This window comes from Rhipicephalus microplus, chromosome 2 (genome assembly GCF_043290135.1).
Source record: "Rhipicephalus microplus isolate Deutch F79 chromosome 2, USDA_Rmic, whole genome shotgun sequence".
Classification (NCBI taxonomy): domain Eukaryota; kingdom Metazoa; phylum Arthropoda; class Arachnida; order Ixodida; family Ixodidae; genus Rhipicephalus; species Rhipicephalus microplus.
This window is the reverse complement of record NC_134701.1, coordinates 132,795,827-132,811,317: the sequence shown is the minus strand read 5'-3', so window position 1 is coordinate 132,811,317 and position 15,491 is coordinate 132,795,827. Positions and strand designations below refer to the sequence as shown.

Sequence of the window (15,491 nt, the reverse complement as noted above, 5' to 3'; positions counted from 1 at the left end):
GGTTCGACTCCCACTTCTGACAACCCTTTTTCTACTTTACTACCAGAACAAAGTCAGTGACTCCTTTTGCTGGGGCTACAACATCGTGTCAGGAGGGCCGAGTGGTCTAAGGCAAAAGACTCAAGAGAAACCTTGCCCAATGATATGGGTTGAATGAGGCTTCGTGTCCACGTATGTGGGCGTGGGTTTGAATCCCACTTCTCACAAAGTTTTTTTTACTTTACTACCTGCACAAAGTCAGTTTCTTCTTTTGCTGGGGCTAAAACATCCTGTCAGAATGGCCGAATGGTCGAAGGTTCCAGACTTAAGGGAAACCTTGCCCAGTGATACAGGTTGAACGAGGCTTCTGCTCCACGTATGTGGGCGTAGGATCGAATCCCACTTCTGACTAACTTTTTTTACTTTACTACCAGAACAAAGTCAGAGCCTTCTTTTGCTGAGGATGACACATCGTGTCAGAATGGCCGAGTGGTCAAAGGCGCCAGACTCAAGGGAAACCTTGCCCAGAGATACGGGTTGAACGAGGCTTCTGGTCCACGTATGTGGGCGTGGGTTTGAATCCCACTTCTGACTATATTATTTACTTTACTACCAGCACAAAGTCAGTGTCTCCTTTCGCTGGGGCTGATACATCGTGTCAGAAGGGCCGTGTGGTCTAAGGCGCCAGACGCAAGGGAAACCTTGCCCAGTGATACGGGTTGAACGAGGCTTTTGGTCCACGTATGTGGGCGTTGGTTCGACTCCCACTTCTGACAAACTTTTTTTTTATTTTAGTACAAGAACAAAGCCAGTGCCTCCTTTGGTTAGGACTAAAATATCGTGTCAGAATGGCCGAGTGGTCGCAGGCGCCAGACTTAAGGGAAACCTTGCGCAGTGATGCGGGTTGAATGAGGCTTCTGGTCCACGGATGTGGGCGTGGTTTTGAATCCCACTTCTGACAATCTTTTTTTTACTTTACTACCAGCATAAAGTCAGTGTTTTTTTGCTTGGGCTGATATATCGTGTCAGCATGGCCGAGTGGCCTAAGGAGCCAGACTCAAGGGAAACTTTGCCCAGTGATACGGGTTGAACGAGGCTTCTGGTCCACGTATGCGGGCGTGGGTTCGATTCGCACTTGTGACAAACTCTGTTTTTTTTTACTTTTCTACCTGCAAAAAGTCAGTTTCTTCTTTTGCTGGGGCTGAAATATTGTGTCAGAATGGCCGAGTGGTCGAAGGCGCTAGACTTAAGGGAAACCTTGCGCAGCGATACCGGTTGAACGAGGCTTCTGATCCACGTATGTGGGCGTGGATTTGAATCCTACTTCTGACAAACTTTTTTTTACTTTACTACAAGAACAAAGCCAGTGTCTCCTTTTGCTGGGGCTAAAACATCCTGTCAGAATAACCGAATGGTCGAAGGCGCCAGACTTAAGGGAAACCTTGCCCAGTGACTCAGGTTGAACGAGGCTTCTGCTCCAAGTATGTGGGCGTGGGTTCAAATCCAACTTCTGACATACTTTTTTTTTACTTTACTACCAGAACAAAGTCAGAGCATTCTTTTGCTGAGGATGACACATCGTCTCAGAATGGCTGAGTGTTCAAAGGCGCCAGACTCAAGGGAAACCTTGCCCAGTGATACGGGTTGAACGAGGCTTCTGGTCCACGTATGTGGGCGTGGGTTCGATTCACACTTCTGACAAACTCTGTTTTTTTTTACTTTACTACCAGAACAAAGTCAGTGTCTCCTTTTGCTAGGCTGAAATATTGTGTCAGAATGGCCGAGTGGTCGAAGGCGCCAGACTTAAGGAAACCCTTGCCCGGAGATACGGGTTGAACGAGGCTTCTGGTTCACGTATGTGGGCGTGGGTTTGAATCCCTCTTCTGACAATCTTTTTTTTACTTTACTACCAGCATAAAGTCAGTGTTTTTTTTTTGCTGGGGCTGATATACCGTGTCAGCATGGCCGAGTGGCCTAAGGAGCCAGACTCAAGGGAAACTTTGCCCAGTGATACGGGTTGAACGAGGCTTCTGGTCCACGTATGTGGGCGTGGGTTCGATTCGCACTTCTGACAAACTCTGTTTTTTTTACTTTTCTACCAGCACAAATTCAGTGTCTCCTTTTGCTGCGGCTGAAATATTGTGTCAGAATGGCCGAGTGGTAGAAGGCGCCAGACCTAAGGGAAACCTTGCCCAGTGATATGGGTTGAACGATGCTTCTGGTCAACGTATGTGGGCGTGGGTTCGAATCCCACTTCTGACAAAGTTTTTTTACTTTACTACCAGCACGAAGTCAGTGTCTTCTTTTGCTGGGGCTGATATATTGTGTCAGAATGGCCAAGTGGTCTAAGGCGCCAGACTCAAAGGAAACCTTGCCCAGTGATAGGGGTTGAACGAGGCTTCTGGTCCACGTATGATGGCGTGGGTTCGAATCCCTCTTCTTACAAACTTTTTTTACCTCACTAACAGTACAAAGTCAGTGTCTCCTTTTGCTGAGGCTTACATATCGTATCAGAATGGCCGAGTGGTCTAAGGCGCCAGGCTGAAGGGAAACCTTGCCCGGTGATGCGAGTTGAACGAGTCTTCTGTTCCACGTATGTGTGCGCGGGTTCGAATCTCACTTATGTCAATTCTTTTTACTTTTTCTGCCAGCACAGAGTCAGCGTCTTCTTTTGCTGAGGCTGACATATCGTATCAGAATAGCCGAGTGGTCTAAGGCGCCAGACTCAAGGGAAACCTTGCGCAGTGATACGGGTTGATCGAGGCTTCTGGTCCACGTATGTGGACGTGGGTGTGAATCCCACTTCTGACAAACTTTTTTTTTATTTTAGTACAAAAACAAAGCCAGTGTCTCTTTTGGTTAGGACTAAAATATCGTGTCAGAATGGCCGAGTGGTCGAAGGCGCCAGACTTAAGGGAAACCTTGCCCAGTGATACGGGTTGAATGAGGCTTCTGGTCCATGTATGTGGGCGTGGGTTCGAATCCCACTTCTGAAAAACTCTTTTTTTATTTACTACCAGCACAAAGTCAGTGTCTTCTTTTGCTGCAGCTTATATATCGTGTCAGAACGGCCGAGTTGTCTAAGGCACCAGACTTAAGGGAAACATTGCCCGGTGATACGGGTTAAACGAGGCCTTTGGTCCACGTATGTGGACGTGGGTTCGAATCCCACTTCTGACAATCTTTTTTTTACTTTACTACCAGCATAAGGTCAGTGTTTTTTTGCTGGGGCTGATATATTGTGTCAGCATGGCCGAGTGGTCTAAGGCGCCAGACTCAAGGGAAACCTTGCGCAGTGATACGGGTTGATCGAGGCTTCTGGTCCACGTATGTGGGCGCGGGTGTGATTCCCACTTCTGACAAACTTTTTTTTATTTTAGTACAAGAACAAAGCCAGTGTCTCCTTTGGTTAGGACTAAAATATCGTGTCAGAATGGCCGAGTGGTCGAAGGCGCCAGACTTAAGGAAAACCTTGCCCAGTGATACGGGTTGAATGAGGCTTCTGGTCCATGTATGTGGGCGTGGGTTCGAATCCCACTTCTGAAAAACTCTTTTTTTTATTTACTACCAGCACAAAGTCGTTTTTGGTGGGCTGAAATATTGTGTCAGAATGGCCGAGTGGTCGAAGGCGCTAGACTCAAGGGAAACCGTGTCCAGTCATACGAGATGAACGAGGCTTCTGGTCCACGTATGTGTGCGTGGGTGCGAATCCCACTTCTGACAAACTCTTTTTACTTTACTACCAGAACAAAGTCAGTGTCTTCTTTTGCTGCAGCTTATATATCGTGTCAGAACGGCCGAGTTGTCTAAGGCACCAGACTTAAGGGAAACATTGCCCGGTGATACGGGTTACACGAGGCCTTTGGTCCACGTATGTGGACGTGGGTTCGAATCCCACTTCTGACAATCTTTTTTTACTTTACTACCAGCATAAGGTCAGTGTTTTTTTGCTGGGGCTGATATATTGTGTCAGCATGGCCCAGTGGTCTAAGGCGCCAGACTCAAGGGAAACCTTGCGCAGTGATACGGGTTGATCGAGGCTTCTGGTCCACGTATGTGGGCGCGGGTGTGATTCCCACTTCTGACAAACTTTTTTTATTTTAGTACAAGAACAAAGCCAGTGTCTCCTTTGGTTAGGACTAAAATATCGTGTCAGAATGGCCGAGTGGTCTAAGGCGCCAGACTTAAGGGAAACCTTGCCCAGTGATACGGGTTGAATGAGGCTTCTGGTCCATGTATGTGGGCGTGGGTTCGAATCCCACTTCTGACAAACTCTTTTTTTTTATTTACTACCAGCACAAAGTCAGTGTCTCTTTTTGCTGGGCTGAAATATTGTGTCAGAATGGCCGAGTGGTCGAAAGCGCTAGACTCAAGGGAAACCGTGTCCAGTCATACGAGATGAACGAGGCTTCTGGTCCACGTATGTGTGCGTGGGTGCGAATCCGACTTCTGACAAACTCTTTTTACTTTACTACCAGAACAAAGTCAGTGTCTTCTTTTGCTGCAGCTTATATATCGTGTCACAACGGCCGAGTTGTCTAAGGCACCAGACTTAAGGGAAACATTGCCCGGTTATAGGGGTTAAACGAGGCCTTTGGTCGACGTATGTGGACGTGGGTTCGAATCCCACTTCTGACAATCTTTTTTTACTTTACTACCAGCATAATGTCAGTGTTTTTGCTGGGGCTGAGATATTTTGTCAGCATGGCCGAGTGGTCTAAGGCGCCAGACTCAAGGGAAACCTTGCGCACTGATACGGGTTCATCGAGACTTCTGGTCCACGTATGTGGGCGTGGGTGTGAATCCCACTTCTGACAAACTTTTTTTTATTTTAGTACAAGAACAAAGTCAGTGTCTCCTTTTGCTGTGGCTGAAATATCGTGTAATAATTGCCGAGTGTTCTAAGGCGCCAAACTCAATGGAAACCTTGCCCAGTGATACGGGTGGAACGAGGCTTCTGTCCACGTATATGGGCGTGGGTTCTAATCTCACTTCTGTCAATTTTTTTACTTTACTACCAGCACAAAGTCATGTCTCCTTTTGCTGGTGCTTAAATATCGTGTCAGAATGGCCCAGTAGTCTAGGGCTCCAGACTCAAGCGAAAGCTTGCCCAGTGATACGGGTTGAACGAGGCTTCTAGTCCACGTATGTGGGCCTGGGTTTGAATCCCACTTCTAACAATATTTTTTTTACTTTACTACCAGCACAATGTCAGTGTCTCCTTTTGCTGGGGCTGATACATCGTGTCAGAAGGGCCGTGTGGTCTAAGGCGCCAGACGCAAGGGAAACCTTTCCCAGTGATACGGGTTAAACGAGGCTTCTGGTCCACGTATGTGGGCGTTGGTTCGACTCCCACTTCTGACAACCCTTTTTCTACTTTACTACCAGAACAAAGTCAGTGACTCCTTTTGCTGGGGCTACAACATCGTGTCAGGAGGGCCGAGTGGTCTAAGGCAAAAGACTCAAGAGAAACCTTGCCCAATGATATGGGTTGAATGAGGCTTCGTGTCCACGTATGTGGGCGTGGGTTTGAATCCCACTTCTCACAAAGTTTTTTTACTTTACTACCTGCACAAAGTCAGTTTCTTCTTTTGCTGGGGCTAAAACATCCTGTCAGAATGGCCGAATGGTCGAAGGTTCCAGACTTAAGGGAAACCTTGCCCAGTGATACAGGTTGAACGAGGCTTCTGCTCCACGTATGTGGGCGTAGGATCGAATCCCACTTCGGACAAATTTTTTTTTACTTTACTACCAGAACAAAGTCAGAGCCTTCTTTTGCTGAGGATGACACATCGTCTCAGAATGGCTGAGTGGTCAAAGGCGCAAGACTTAAGGGCAACCTTGCCCAGTGATACGGGTTGAATGAGGCTTCTGGCCCATGTATGTGGGCGTGGGTTCGAATCCCACTTCTGAAAAACTCTTTTTTTTATTTACTACCAGCACAAAGTCAGTGTCTGTTTTTGGTGGGCTGAAATATTGTGTCAGAATGGCCGAGTGGTCGAAGGCGCTAGACTCAAGGGAAACCGTGTCCAGTCAAACGAGATGAACGAGGCTTCTGGTCCACGTATGTGTGCGAGGGTGCGAATCCCACTTCTGACTAACTTTTTTTACTTTACTACCAGAACAAAGTCAGAGCCTTCTTTTGCTGAGGATGACACATCGTGTCAGAATGGCCGAGTGCTCAAAGGCGCCAGACTCAAGGGAAACCTTGCCCAGAGATACGGGTTGAACGAGGCTTCTGGTCCACGTATGTGGGCGTGGGTTTGAATCCCACTTCTGACTATATTATTTACTTTACTACCAGCACAAAGTCAGTGTCTCCTTTCGCTGGGGCTGATACATCGTGTCAGAAGGGCCGTGTGGTCTAAGGCGCCAGACGCAAGGGAAACCTTGCCCAGTGATACGGGTTGAACGAGGCTTTTGGTCCACGTATGTGGGCGTTGGTTCGACTCCCACTTCTGACAAACTTTTTTTTATTTTAGTACAAGAACAAAGCCAGTGCCTCCTTTGGTTAGGACTAAAATATCGTGTCAGAATGGCCGAGTGGTCGCAGGCGCCAGACTTAAGGGAAACCTTGCCCAGTGATGCGGGTTGAATGAGGCTTCTGGTCCACGTATGTGGGCGTGGTTTTGAATCCCACTTCTGACAATCTTTTTTTTACTTTACTACCAGCATAAAGTCAGTGTTTTTTTGCTTGGGCTGATATATCGTGTCAGCATGGCCGAGTGGCCTAAGGAGCCAGACTCAAGGGAAACTTTGCCCAGTGATACGGGTTGAACGAGGCTTCTGGTCCACGTATGTGGGCGTGGGTTCGATTCGCACTTGTGACAAACTCTGTTTTTTTACTTTTCTACCTGCAAAAAGTCAGTTTCTTCTTTTGCTGGGGCTGAAATATTGTGTCAGAATGGCCGAGTGGTCGAAGGCGCTAGACTTAAGGGAAACCTTGCGCAGCGATACGGGTTGAACGAGGCTTCTGATCCACGTATGTGGGCGTGGATTTGAATCCTACTTCTGACAAACTTTTTTTTACTTTACTACAAGAACAAAGCCAGTGTCTCCTTTTGCTGGGGCTAAAACATCTTGTCAGAATAACCGAATGGTCGAAGGCGCCAGACTTAAGGGAAACCTTGCCCAGTGACTCAGGTTGAACGAGGCTTCTGCTCCAAGTATGTGGGCGTGGGTTCAAATCCAACTTCTGACATACTTTTTTTTTACTTTACTACCAGAACAAAGTCAGAGCATTCTTTTGCTGAGGATGACACATCGTCTCAGAATGGCTGAGTGTTCAAAGGCGCCAGACTCAAGGGAAACCTTGCCCAGTGATACGGGTTGAACGAGGCTTCTGGTCCACGTATGTGGGCGTGGGTTCGATTCACACTTCTGACAAACTCTGTTTTTTTACTTTACTACCAGAACAAAGTCAGTGTCTCCTTTTGCTAGGCTGAAATATTGTGTCAGAATGGCCGAGTGGTCGAAGGCGCCAGACTTAAGGAAACCCTTGCCCGGAGATACGGGTTGAACGAGGCTTCTGGTTCACGTATGTGGGCGTGGGTTTGAATCCCTCTTCTGACAATCTTTTTTTTACTTTACTACCAGCATAAAGTCAGTGTTTTTTTTTTTTGCTGGGGCTGATATATCGTGTCAGCATGGCCGATTGGCCTAAGGAGCCAGACTCAAGGGAAACTTTGCCCAGTGATACGGGTTGAACGAGGCTTCTGGTCCACGTATGTGGGCGTGGGTTCGATTCGCACTTCTGACAAACTCTGTTTTTTTTTACTTTTCTACCAGCAAAAAGTCAGTGTCTCCTTTTGCTGCGGCTGAAATATTGTGTCAGAATGGCCGAGTGGTAGAAGGCGCGAGACCTAAGGGAAACCTTGCCCAGTGATACGGGTTGAACGATGCTTCTGGTCAACGTATGTGGGCGTGGGTTCGAATCCCACTTCTGACAAAGTTTTTTTACTTTACTACCAGCACGAAGTCAGTGTCTTCTTTTGCTGGGGCTGATATATCGTGTCAGAATGGCCAAGTGGTCTAAGGCGCCAGACTCAAAGGAAACCTTGCCCAGTGATAGGGGTTGAACGAGGCTTCTGGTCCACGTATGTGGGCGTGGGTTCGAATCCCTCTTCTTACAAACTTTTTTTACCGCACTAACAGTACAAAGTCAGTGTCTCCTTTTGCTGAGGCTTACATATCGTATCAGAATGGCCGAGTGGTCTAAGGCGCCAGGCTGAAGGGAAACCTTGCCCGGTGATGCGAGTTGAACGAGTCTTCTGTTCCACGTATGTGTGCGCGGGTTCGAATCTCACTTATGTCAATTCTTTTTACTTTTTCTGCCAGCACAGAGTCAGCGTCTTCTTTTGCTGAGGCTGACATATCGTATCAGAATAGCCGAGTGGTCTAAGGCGCCAGACTCAAGGGAAACCTTGCGCAGTGATACGGGTTGATCGAGGCTTCTGGTCCACGTATGTGGACGTGGGTGTGAATCCCACTTCTGACAAACTTTTTTTTATTTTAGTACAAAAACAAAGCCAGTGTCTCTTTTGGTTAGGACTAAAATATCGTGTCAGAATGGCCGAGTGGTCGAAGGCGCCAGACTTAAGGGAAACCTTGCCCAGTGATACGGGTTGAATGAGGCTTCTGGTCCATCTATGTGGGCGTGGGTTCGAATCCCACTTCTGAAAAACTCTTTTTTTTATTTACTACCAGCACAAAGTCAGTGTCTGTTTTTGCTGGGCTGAAATATTGTGTCAGAATGGCCGAGTGGTCGAAGGCGCTAGACTCAAGGGAAACCGTGTCCAGTCATACGAGATGAACGAGGCTTCTTGTCCACGTATGTGTGCGTGGGTGCGAATCCCACTTCTGACAAACTCTTTTTACTTTACTACCAGAACAAAGTCAGTGTCTTCTTTTGCTGCAGCTTATATATCGTGTCAGAACGGCCGAGTTGTCTAAGGCACCAGACTTAAGGGAAACATTACCCGGTGATACGGGTTAAACGAGGCCTTTGGTCCACGTATGTGGACGTGGGTTCGAATCCCACTTCTGACAATCTTTTTTTTTACTTTACTACCAGCATAAGGTCAGTGTTTTTTTGCCGGGGCTGATATATTGTGTCAGCATGGCCGAGTGGTCTAAGGCGCCAGACTCAAGGGAAACCTTGCGCAGTGATACGGGTTGATCGAGGCTTCTGGTCCACGTATGTGGGCGCGGGTGTGATTCCCACTTCTGACAAACTTTTTTTTATTTTAGTACAAGAACAAAGCCAGTGTCTCCTTTGGTTAGGACTAAAATATCGTGTCAGAATGGCCGAGTGGTCGAAGGCGCCAGACTTAAGGGAAACCTTGCCCAGTGATACGGGTTGAATGAGGCTTCTGGTCCATGTATGTAGGCGTGGGTTCGAATCCCACTTCTGACAAACTCTTTTTTTTATTTACTACCAGCACAAAGTCAGTGTCTCTTTTGGCTGGGCTGAAATATTGTGTCAGAATTGCCGAGTGGTCGAAGGCGCCAGACTTAAGGGAAACCGTGTCCAGTCATACGAGATGAACGAGGCTTCTGGTCCACGTATGTGTGCGTGGGTGCGAATCCGACTTCTGAAAAACTCTTTTTACTTTACTACCAGAACAAAGTCAGTGTCTTCTTTTGCTGCAGCTTATATATCGTGTCAGAACGGCCGAGTTGTCTAAGGCACCAGACTTAAGGGAAACATTGCCCGGTGACACGGGTTAAACGAGGCCTTTGGTCCACGTATGTGGACGTGGGTTCGAATCCCACTTCTGACAATCTTTTTTTTACTTTACTACCAGCATAAGGTCAGTGTTTTTTTGCTGGGGCTGATATATTGTGTCAGCATGGCCGAGTGGTCTAAGGCGCCAGACTCAAGGGAAACCTTGCGCAGTGATACGGGTTGATCGAGGCTTCTGGTCCACGTATGTGGGCGCGGGTGTGATTCCCACTTCTGACAAACTTTTTTTTATTTTAGTACAAGAACAAAGCCAGTGTCTCCTTTGGTTAGGACTAAAATATCGTGTCAGAATGGCCGAGTGGTCGAAGGCGCCAGACTTAAGGGAAACCTTGCCCAGTGATACGGGTTGAATGAGGCTTCTGGTCCATGTATGTGGGCGTGGGTTCCAATCCCACTTCTGACAAACTCTTTTTTTATTTACTACCAGCACAAAGTCAGTGTCTCTTTTGGCTGGGCTGAAATATTGTGTCAGAATTGCCGAGTGGTCGAAGGCGCCAGACTTAAGGGAAACCTTGCCCAGTGATACGTGTTGAACGAGGCTTCTGGTGCACGTATGTGGGCGTGGGTTCAATTCCCACTTCTGAAAACTTTTTTTTTACTTTACTACAAGCCCAAAGCCAGTGTCTCCTTTGGTTAGGACTAAAATATCGTGTCAGAATGGCCGAGTGGTCGAAGGCGCCAGGCTTAAGGGAAACCTTGCCCAGTGATACGGGTTGAATGAGGCTTCTGGTCCATGTATGTGGGCGTGGGTTCGAATCCCACTTCTGACAAACTCTTTTTTTTTATTTACTACCAGCACAAAGTCAGTGTCTCTTTTTGCTGGGCTGAAATATTGTGTCAGAATGGCCGAGTGGTCGCAAGCGCTAGACTCAAGGGAAACCGTGTCCAGTCATACGAGATGAACGAGGCTTCTGGTCCACGTATGTGTGCGTGGGTGCGAATCCGACTTCTGACAAACTCTTTTTACTTTACTACCAGAACAAAGTCAGTGTCTTCTTTTGCTGGAGCTTATATATCGTGTCACAACGGCCGAGTTGTCTAAGGCACCAGACTTAAGGGAAATATTGCCCGGTTATAGGGGTTAAACGAGGCCTTTGGTCGACGTATATGGACGTGCGTTCGAATCCCACTTCTGACAATCTTTTTTTACTTTACTACCAGCATAATGTCAGTGTTTTTTTGCTGGGGCTGAGATATTTTGTCAGCATGGCCGAGTGGTCTAAGGCGCCAGACTCAAGGGAAACCTTGCGCACTGATACGGGTTCATCGAGACTTCTGGTCCACGTATGTGGGCGTGGGTGTGAATCCAACTTCTGACAAACTTTTTTTATTTTAGTACAAGAACAAAGCCAGTGTCTCCTTTGGTCAGGACTAAAATATCGTGTCAGAATGGCCGAGTGGTCGAAGGCGCCAGACTTAAGGGAAACCTTGCCCAGTGATACGGGTTGAATGAGGCTTCTGGTCCACGTATGTGGGCGTGGGTTCGAATCCCACTTCTGACAAACTCTTTTTTTTATTTACTACCAGCACAAAGTCAGTGTCTCTTTTTGCTGGGCTGAAATATTGTGTCAGATTGGCCGAGTGGTCGAAGGCGCTAGACTCGAGGGAAACCGTGTCCAGTCATACGAGATGAACGAGGCTTCTGGTCCGCGTATGTGTGCGTGGGTGCGAATCCCACTTCTGACAAACTCTGTTTTTTTTTACTTTTCTACCAGCACAAAGTCAGTGTCTCCTTTTGCTGGGGCTGAAATGTCGTGTAATAATTGCCGAGTGGTCTAAGGCGCCAAACTCAATGGGAACCTTGCCCAGTGATACGGGTGGAACGAGGCTTCTGTCCACGTATATGGGCGTGGGTTCTAATCTCACTTCTGTCAATTTTTTTTACTTTACTACCAGCACAAAGTCATGTCTCCTTTTGCTGGTGCTGAAATATCGTGTCAGAATGGCCCAGTAGTCTAGGGCTCCAGACTCAAGGGAAAGCTTGCCCAGTGATACGGGTTGAACGAGGCTTCTAGTCCACGTATGTGGGCCTGGGTTCGAATCCCCCTTCAGACAAACTTTTTTTTACTTAACTACCAGAACAAAGTCAGTGTCTCCTTTTGCTGGGCTGAAATATTGTGTTGGCCGAGTGATCTAAGGTGCCAGATTCAAGGGAAACCTTGCCCAGTGGTACGGGTTGAACGAGGCTTCTGGTCCACGTATGTGCGGGTGGTTTATATCCCACTTCTGACAAACTTTTTTTACTTTACTACCAGAACAAAGTCAGAGCCTTCTTTTGCTGAGGATGACACATCGTGTCAGAATGGCCGAGTGGTCAAAGGCGCCAGACTCAAGGGAAACCTTGCCCAGAGATACGGGTTGAACGAGGCTTCTGGTCCACGTATGTGGGCGTGGGTTTGAATCCCACTTCTGACTATATTATTTACTTTACTACCAGCACAAAGTCAGTGTCTCCTTTGGCTGGGGCTGATACATCGTGTCAGAAGGGCCGTGTGGTCTAAGGCGCCAGACGCAAGGCAAACCTTACCCAGTGATACGGGTTGAACGAGGCTTTTGGTCCACGTATGTGGGCGTTGGTTCGACTCCCACTTCTGACAAACTTTTTTTTTATTTTAGTACAAGAACAAAGCCAGTGCCTCCTTTGGTTGGACTAAAATATCGTGTCAGAATGGCCGAGTGGTCGCAGGCGCCAGACTTAGGGGAAACCTTGCCCAGTGATGCGGGTTGAATCAGGCTTCTGGTCCACGTATGTGGGCGTGGTTTTGAATCCCACTTCTGACAATCTTTTTTTTACTTTACTACCAGCATAAAGTCAGTGTTTTTTTGCTTGGGCTGATATATCGTGTCAGCATGGCCGAGTGGCCTAAGGAGCCAGACTCAAGGGAAACTTTGCCCAGTGATACGGGTTGAACGAGGCTTCTGGTCCACGTATGTGGGCGTGGGTTCGATTCGCACTTGTGACAAACTCTGTTTTTTTTTACTTTTCTACCTGCAAAAAGTCAGTTTCTTCTTTTGCTGGGGCTGAAATATTGTGTCAGAATGGCCGAGTGGTCGAAGGCGCCAGACTTAAGGGAAACCTTGCCCAGTGACTCAGGTTGAACGAGGCTCCTGCTCCAAGTATGTGGGCGTGGGTTCAAATCCAACTTCTGACATACTTTTTTTTACTTTACTACCAGAACAAAGTCAGAGCATTCTTTTGCTGAGGATGACACATCGTCTCAGAATGGCTGAGTGTTCAAAGGCGCCAGACTCAAGGGAAACCTTGCCCAGTGATACGGGTTGAACGAGGCTTCTGGTCCACGTATGTGGGCGTGGGTTCGATTCACACTTCTGACAAACTCTGTTTTTTTACTTTGCTACCAGAACAAAGTCAGTGTCTCCTTTTGCTAGGCTGAAATATTGTGTCAGAATGGCCGAGTGGTCGAAGGCGCCAGACTTAAGGAAACCCTTGCCCGGAGATACGGGTTGAACGAGGCTTCTGGTTCACGTATGTGGGCGTGGGTTTGAATCCCTCTTCTGACAATCTTTTTTTTACTTTACTACCAGCATAAAGTCAGTGTTTTTTTTGCTGGGGCTGATATATCGTGTCAGCATGGCCGAGTGGCCTAAGGAGCCAGACTCAAGGGAAACTTTGCCCAGTGATACGGGTTGAACGAGGCTTCTCGTCCACGTATGTGGGCGTGGGTTCTATTCGCACTTCTGACAAACTCTGTTTTTTTTACTTTTCTACCAGCACAAAGTCAGTGTCTCCTTTTGCTGGGGCTGAAATATTGTGTCAGAATGGCCGAGTGGTCGAAGGCGCCAGACTTAAGGGAAACCTTGCCCAGTGATACGGGTTGAACGATGCTTCTGGTCCACGTATGTGGGCGTGGGTTCGAATCCCACTTCTGACAAAGTTTTTTTACTTTACTACAAGCACGAAGTCACTGTCTTCTTTTGCCAGGGCTGATATATCGTGTCAGAATGGCCGAGTGGTCTAAGGCGCCAGACTCAAGGGAAACCTTGCCCAGTGATAGGGGTTGAACGAGGCTTCTGGTCGACGTATGTGGGCGTGGGTTCGAATCGCTCTTCTGGCAAACTTTTTTTATTCACTAACAGAACAAAGTCAGTGTCTCCTTTTGCTGAGGCTTACATATCGTATCAGAATGGCCTAGTGGTCTAAGGCGCCAGGCTGAAGGGAAACCTTGCCCGGTGATGCGAGTTGAACGAGTCTTCTGTTCCACGTATGTGTGCGCGGGTTCGAATCTCACTTATGTCAATTCTTTTTACTTTTTCTGCCATCACAGAGTCAGCGTCTTCTTTTGCTGAGGCTGACATATCGTATCAGAATAGCCGAGTGGTCTAAGGCGCCAGACTCAAGGGAAACCTTGCGCAGTGATACGGGTTGATCGAGGCTTCTGGTCCACGTATGTGGACGTGGGTGTGAATCCCACTTCTGACAAACTTTTTTTTATTTTAGTACAAAAACAAAGCCAGTGTCTCTTTTGGTTAGGACTGAAATATCGTGTCAGAATGGCCGAGTGGTCGAAGGCGCCAGACTTAAGGGAAACCTTGCCCAGTGATACGGGTTGAATGAGGCTTCTGGTCCATGTATGTGGGCGTGGGTTCGAATCCCACTTCTGAAAAACTCTTTTTTTTATTTTCTACCAGCACAAAGTCAGTGTCTGTTTTTGCTGGGCTGAAATATTGTGTCAGAATGGCCGAGTGGTCGAAGGCGCTAGACTCAAGGGAAACCGTGTCCAGTCATACGAGATGAACGAGGCTTCTTGTCCACGTATGTGTGCGTGGGTGCGAATCCCACTTCTGACAAACTCTTTTTACTTTACTACCAGAACAAAGTCAGTGTCTTCTTTTGCTGCAGCTTATATATCGTGTCAGAACGGCCGAGTTGTCTAAGGCACCAGACTTAAGGGAAACATTGCCCAGTGATACGGGTTAAACGAGGCCTTTGGTCCACGTATGTGGACGTGGGTTCGAATCCCACTTCTGACAATCTTTTTTTTACTTTACTACCAGCATAAGGTCAGTGTTTTTTTGCTGGAGCTGATATATTGTGTCAGCATGGCCGAGTGGTCTAAGGCGCCAGACTCAAGGGAAACCTTGCGCAGTGATACGGGTTGATCGAGGCTTCTGGTCCACGTATGTGGGCGCGGGTGTGATTCCCACTTCTGACAAACTTTTTTTTATTTTAGTACAAGAACAAAGCCAGTGTCTCTTTGGTTAGGACTAAAATATCGTGTCAGAATGGCCGAGTGGTCGAAGGCGCCAGACTTAAGGGAAACCTTGCCAAGTGATACGGGTTGAATGAGGCTTCTGGTCCATGTATGTGGGCGTGGGTTCGAATCCCACTTCTGACAAACTCTTTTTTTATTTACTACCAGCACAAAGTCAGTGTCTCTTTTTGCTGGGCTGAAATATTGTGTCAGAATGGCCGAGTGGTCGCAAGCGCTAGACTCAAGGGAAACCGTGTCCAGTCATACGAGATGAACGAGGCTTCTGGTCCACGTATGTGTGCGTGGGTGCGAATCAGACTTCTGAAAAACTCTTTTTACTTTACTACCAGAACAAAGTCAGTGTCTTCTTTTGCTGCAGCTTATATATCGTGTCAGAACGGCCGAGTTGTCTAAGGCACCAGACTTAAGGGAAACATTGCCCGGTGACACGGGTTAAACGAGGCCTTTGGTCCACGTATGTGGACGTGGGTTCGAATCCCACTTCTGACAATCTTTTTTTTACTTTACTACCAGCATAAGGTCAGTGTTTTTTT

The 15,491-nt window shown here is 47.5% G+C and overlaps 21 non-coding genes across 21 annotated transcripts; all 21 read left to right on the top strand.

Moving 5' to 3' along the window:
• Nucleotides 1-454: 454 nt before the first annotated feature.
• Nucleotides 455-573, top strand: TRNAL-CAA (transfer RNA leucine (anticodon CAA)). The gene is made up of 2 exons: nucleotides 455-492; nucleotides 528-573. It is a non-coding gene; the product is annotated as a tRNA-Leu (tRNA).
• A 1,176-nt stretch (nucleotides 574-1,749) lies between these two features.
• Nucleotides 1,750-1,868, top strand: TRNAL-UAA (transfer RNA leucine (anticodon UAA)). The gene is made up of 2 exons: nucleotides 1,750-1,787; nucleotides 1,823-1,868. It is a non-coding gene; the product is annotated as a tRNA-Leu (tRNA).
• Nucleotides 1,869-2,122: 254 nt separating this feature from the next.
• Nucleotides 2,123-2,241, top strand: TRNAL-UAA (transfer RNA leucine (anticodon UAA)). The gene is made up of 2 exons: nucleotides 2,123-2,160; nucleotides 2,196-2,241. It is a non-coding gene; the product is annotated as a tRNA-Leu (tRNA).
• Nucleotides 2,242-2,856: 615 nt separating this feature from the next.
• Nucleotides 2,857-2,975, top strand: TRNAL-UAA (transfer RNA leucine (anticodon UAA)). The gene is made up of 2 exons: nucleotides 2,857-2,894; nucleotides 2,930-2,975. It is a non-coding gene; the product is annotated as a tRNA-Leu (tRNA).
• A 431-nt stretch (nucleotides 2,976-3,406) lies between these two features.
• Nucleotides 3,407-3,525, top strand: TRNAL-UAA (transfer RNA leucine (anticodon UAA)). The gene is made up of 2 exons: nucleotides 3,407-3,444; nucleotides 3,480-3,525. It is a non-coding gene; the product is annotated as a tRNA-Leu (tRNA).
• Nucleotides 3,526-4,130: 605 nt separating this feature from the next.
• Nucleotides 4,131-4,249, top strand: TRNAL-UAA (transfer RNA leucine (anticodon UAA)). The gene is made up of 2 exons: nucleotides 4,131-4,168; nucleotides 4,204-4,249. It is a non-coding gene; the product is annotated as a tRNA-Leu (tRNA).
• Nucleotides 4,250-6,142: 1,893 nt separating this feature from the next.
• TRNAL-CAA (transfer RNA leucine (anticodon CAA)) lies at nucleotides 6,143-6,261 on the top strand. Its single transcript has 2 exons — nucleotides 6,143-6,180; nucleotides 6,216-6,261. It is a non-coding gene; the product is annotated as a tRNA-Leu (tRNA).
• Nucleotides 6,262-7,432: 1,171 nt separating this feature from the next.
• On the top strand, nucleotides 7,433-7,551 carry TRNAL-UAA (transfer RNA leucine (anticodon UAA)). The gene is made up of 2 exons: nucleotides 7,433-7,470; nucleotides 7,506-7,551. It is a non-coding gene; the product is annotated as a tRNA-Leu (tRNA).
• A 257-nt stretch (nucleotides 7,552-7,808) lies between these two features.
• TRNAL-AAG (transfer RNA leucine (anticodon AAG)) lies at nucleotides 7,809-7,927 on the top strand. Its single transcript has 2 exons — nucleotides 7,809-7,847; nucleotides 7,892-7,927. It is a non-coding gene; the product is annotated as a tRNA-Leu (tRNA).
• Nucleotides 7,928-7,991: 64 nt separating this feature from the next.
• Nucleotides 7,992-8,110, top strand: TRNAL-CAA (transfer RNA leucine (anticodon CAA)). Its single transcript has 2 exons — nucleotides 7,992-8,029; nucleotides 8,065-8,110. It is a non-coding gene; the product is annotated as a tRNA-Leu (tRNA).
• Nucleotides 8,111-8,541: 431 nt separating this feature from the next.
• On the top strand, nucleotides 8,542-8,660 carry TRNAL-UAA (transfer RNA leucine (anticodon UAA)). The gene is made up of 2 exons: nucleotides 8,542-8,579; nucleotides 8,615-8,660. It is a non-coding gene; the product is annotated as a tRNA-Leu (tRNA).
• A 615-nt stretch (nucleotides 8,661-9,275) lies between these two features.
• Nucleotides 9,276-9,394, top strand: TRNAL-UAA (transfer RNA leucine (anticodon UAA)). Its single transcript has 2 exons — nucleotides 9,276-9,313; nucleotides 9,349-9,394. It is a non-coding gene; the product is annotated as a tRNA-Leu (tRNA).
• A 614-nt stretch (nucleotides 9,395-10,008) lies between these two features.
• TRNAL-UAA (transfer RNA leucine (anticodon UAA)) lies at nucleotides 10,009-10,127 on the top strand. Its single transcript has 2 exons — nucleotides 10,009-10,046; nucleotides 10,082-10,127. It is a non-coding gene; the product is annotated as a tRNA-Leu (tRNA).
• Nucleotides 10,128-10,191: 64 nt separating this feature from the next.
• TRNAL-UAA (transfer RNA leucine (anticodon UAA)) lies at nucleotides 10,192-10,310 on the top strand. The gene is made up of 2 exons: nucleotides 10,192-10,229; nucleotides 10,265-10,310. It is a non-coding gene; the product is annotated as a tRNA-Leu (tRNA).
• A 65-nt stretch (nucleotides 10,311-10,375) lies between these two features.
• Nucleotides 10,376-10,494, top strand: TRNAL-UAA (transfer RNA leucine (anticodon UAA)). The gene is made up of 2 exons: nucleotides 10,376-10,413; nucleotides 10,449-10,494. It is a non-coding gene; the product is annotated as a tRNA-Leu (tRNA).
• A 613-nt stretch (nucleotides 10,495-11,107) lies between these two features.
• Nucleotides 11,108-11,226, top strand: TRNAL-UAA (transfer RNA leucine (anticodon UAA)). Its single transcript has 2 exons — nucleotides 11,108-11,145; nucleotides 11,181-11,226. It is a non-coding gene; the product is annotated as a tRNA-Leu (tRNA).
• A 794-nt stretch (nucleotides 11,227-12,020) lies between these two features.
• Nucleotides 12,021-12,139, top strand: TRNAL-CAA (transfer RNA leucine (anticodon CAA)). The gene is made up of 2 exons: nucleotides 12,021-12,058; nucleotides 12,094-12,139. It is a non-coding gene; the product is annotated as a tRNA-Leu (tRNA).
• A 988-nt stretch (nucleotides 12,140-13,127) lies between these two features.
• Nucleotides 13,128-13,246, top strand: TRNAL-UAA (transfer RNA leucine (anticodon UAA)). The gene is made up of 2 exons: nucleotides 13,128-13,165; nucleotides 13,201-13,246. It is a non-coding gene; the product is annotated as a tRNA-Leu (tRNA).
• A 252-nt stretch (nucleotides 13,247-13,498) lies between these two features.
• On the top strand, nucleotides 13,499-13,617 carry TRNAL-UAA (transfer RNA leucine (anticodon UAA)). The gene is made up of 2 exons: nucleotides 13,499-13,536; nucleotides 13,572-13,617. It is a non-coding gene; the product is annotated as a tRNA-Leu (tRNA).
• Nucleotides 13,618-14,230: 613 nt separating this feature from the next.
• On the top strand, nucleotides 14,231-14,349 carry TRNAL-UAA (transfer RNA leucine (anticodon UAA)). The gene is made up of 2 exons: nucleotides 14,231-14,268; nucleotides 14,304-14,349. It is a non-coding gene; the product is annotated as a tRNA-Leu (tRNA).
• Nucleotides 14,350-14,962: 613 nt separating this feature from the next.
• Nucleotides 14,963-15,081, top strand: TRNAL-UAA (transfer RNA leucine (anticodon UAA)). The gene is made up of 2 exons: nucleotides 14,963-15,000; nucleotides 15,036-15,081. It is a non-coding gene; the product is annotated as a tRNA-Leu (tRNA).
• The last annotated feature ends 410 nt before the right edge of the window (nucleotides 15,082-15,491 follow it).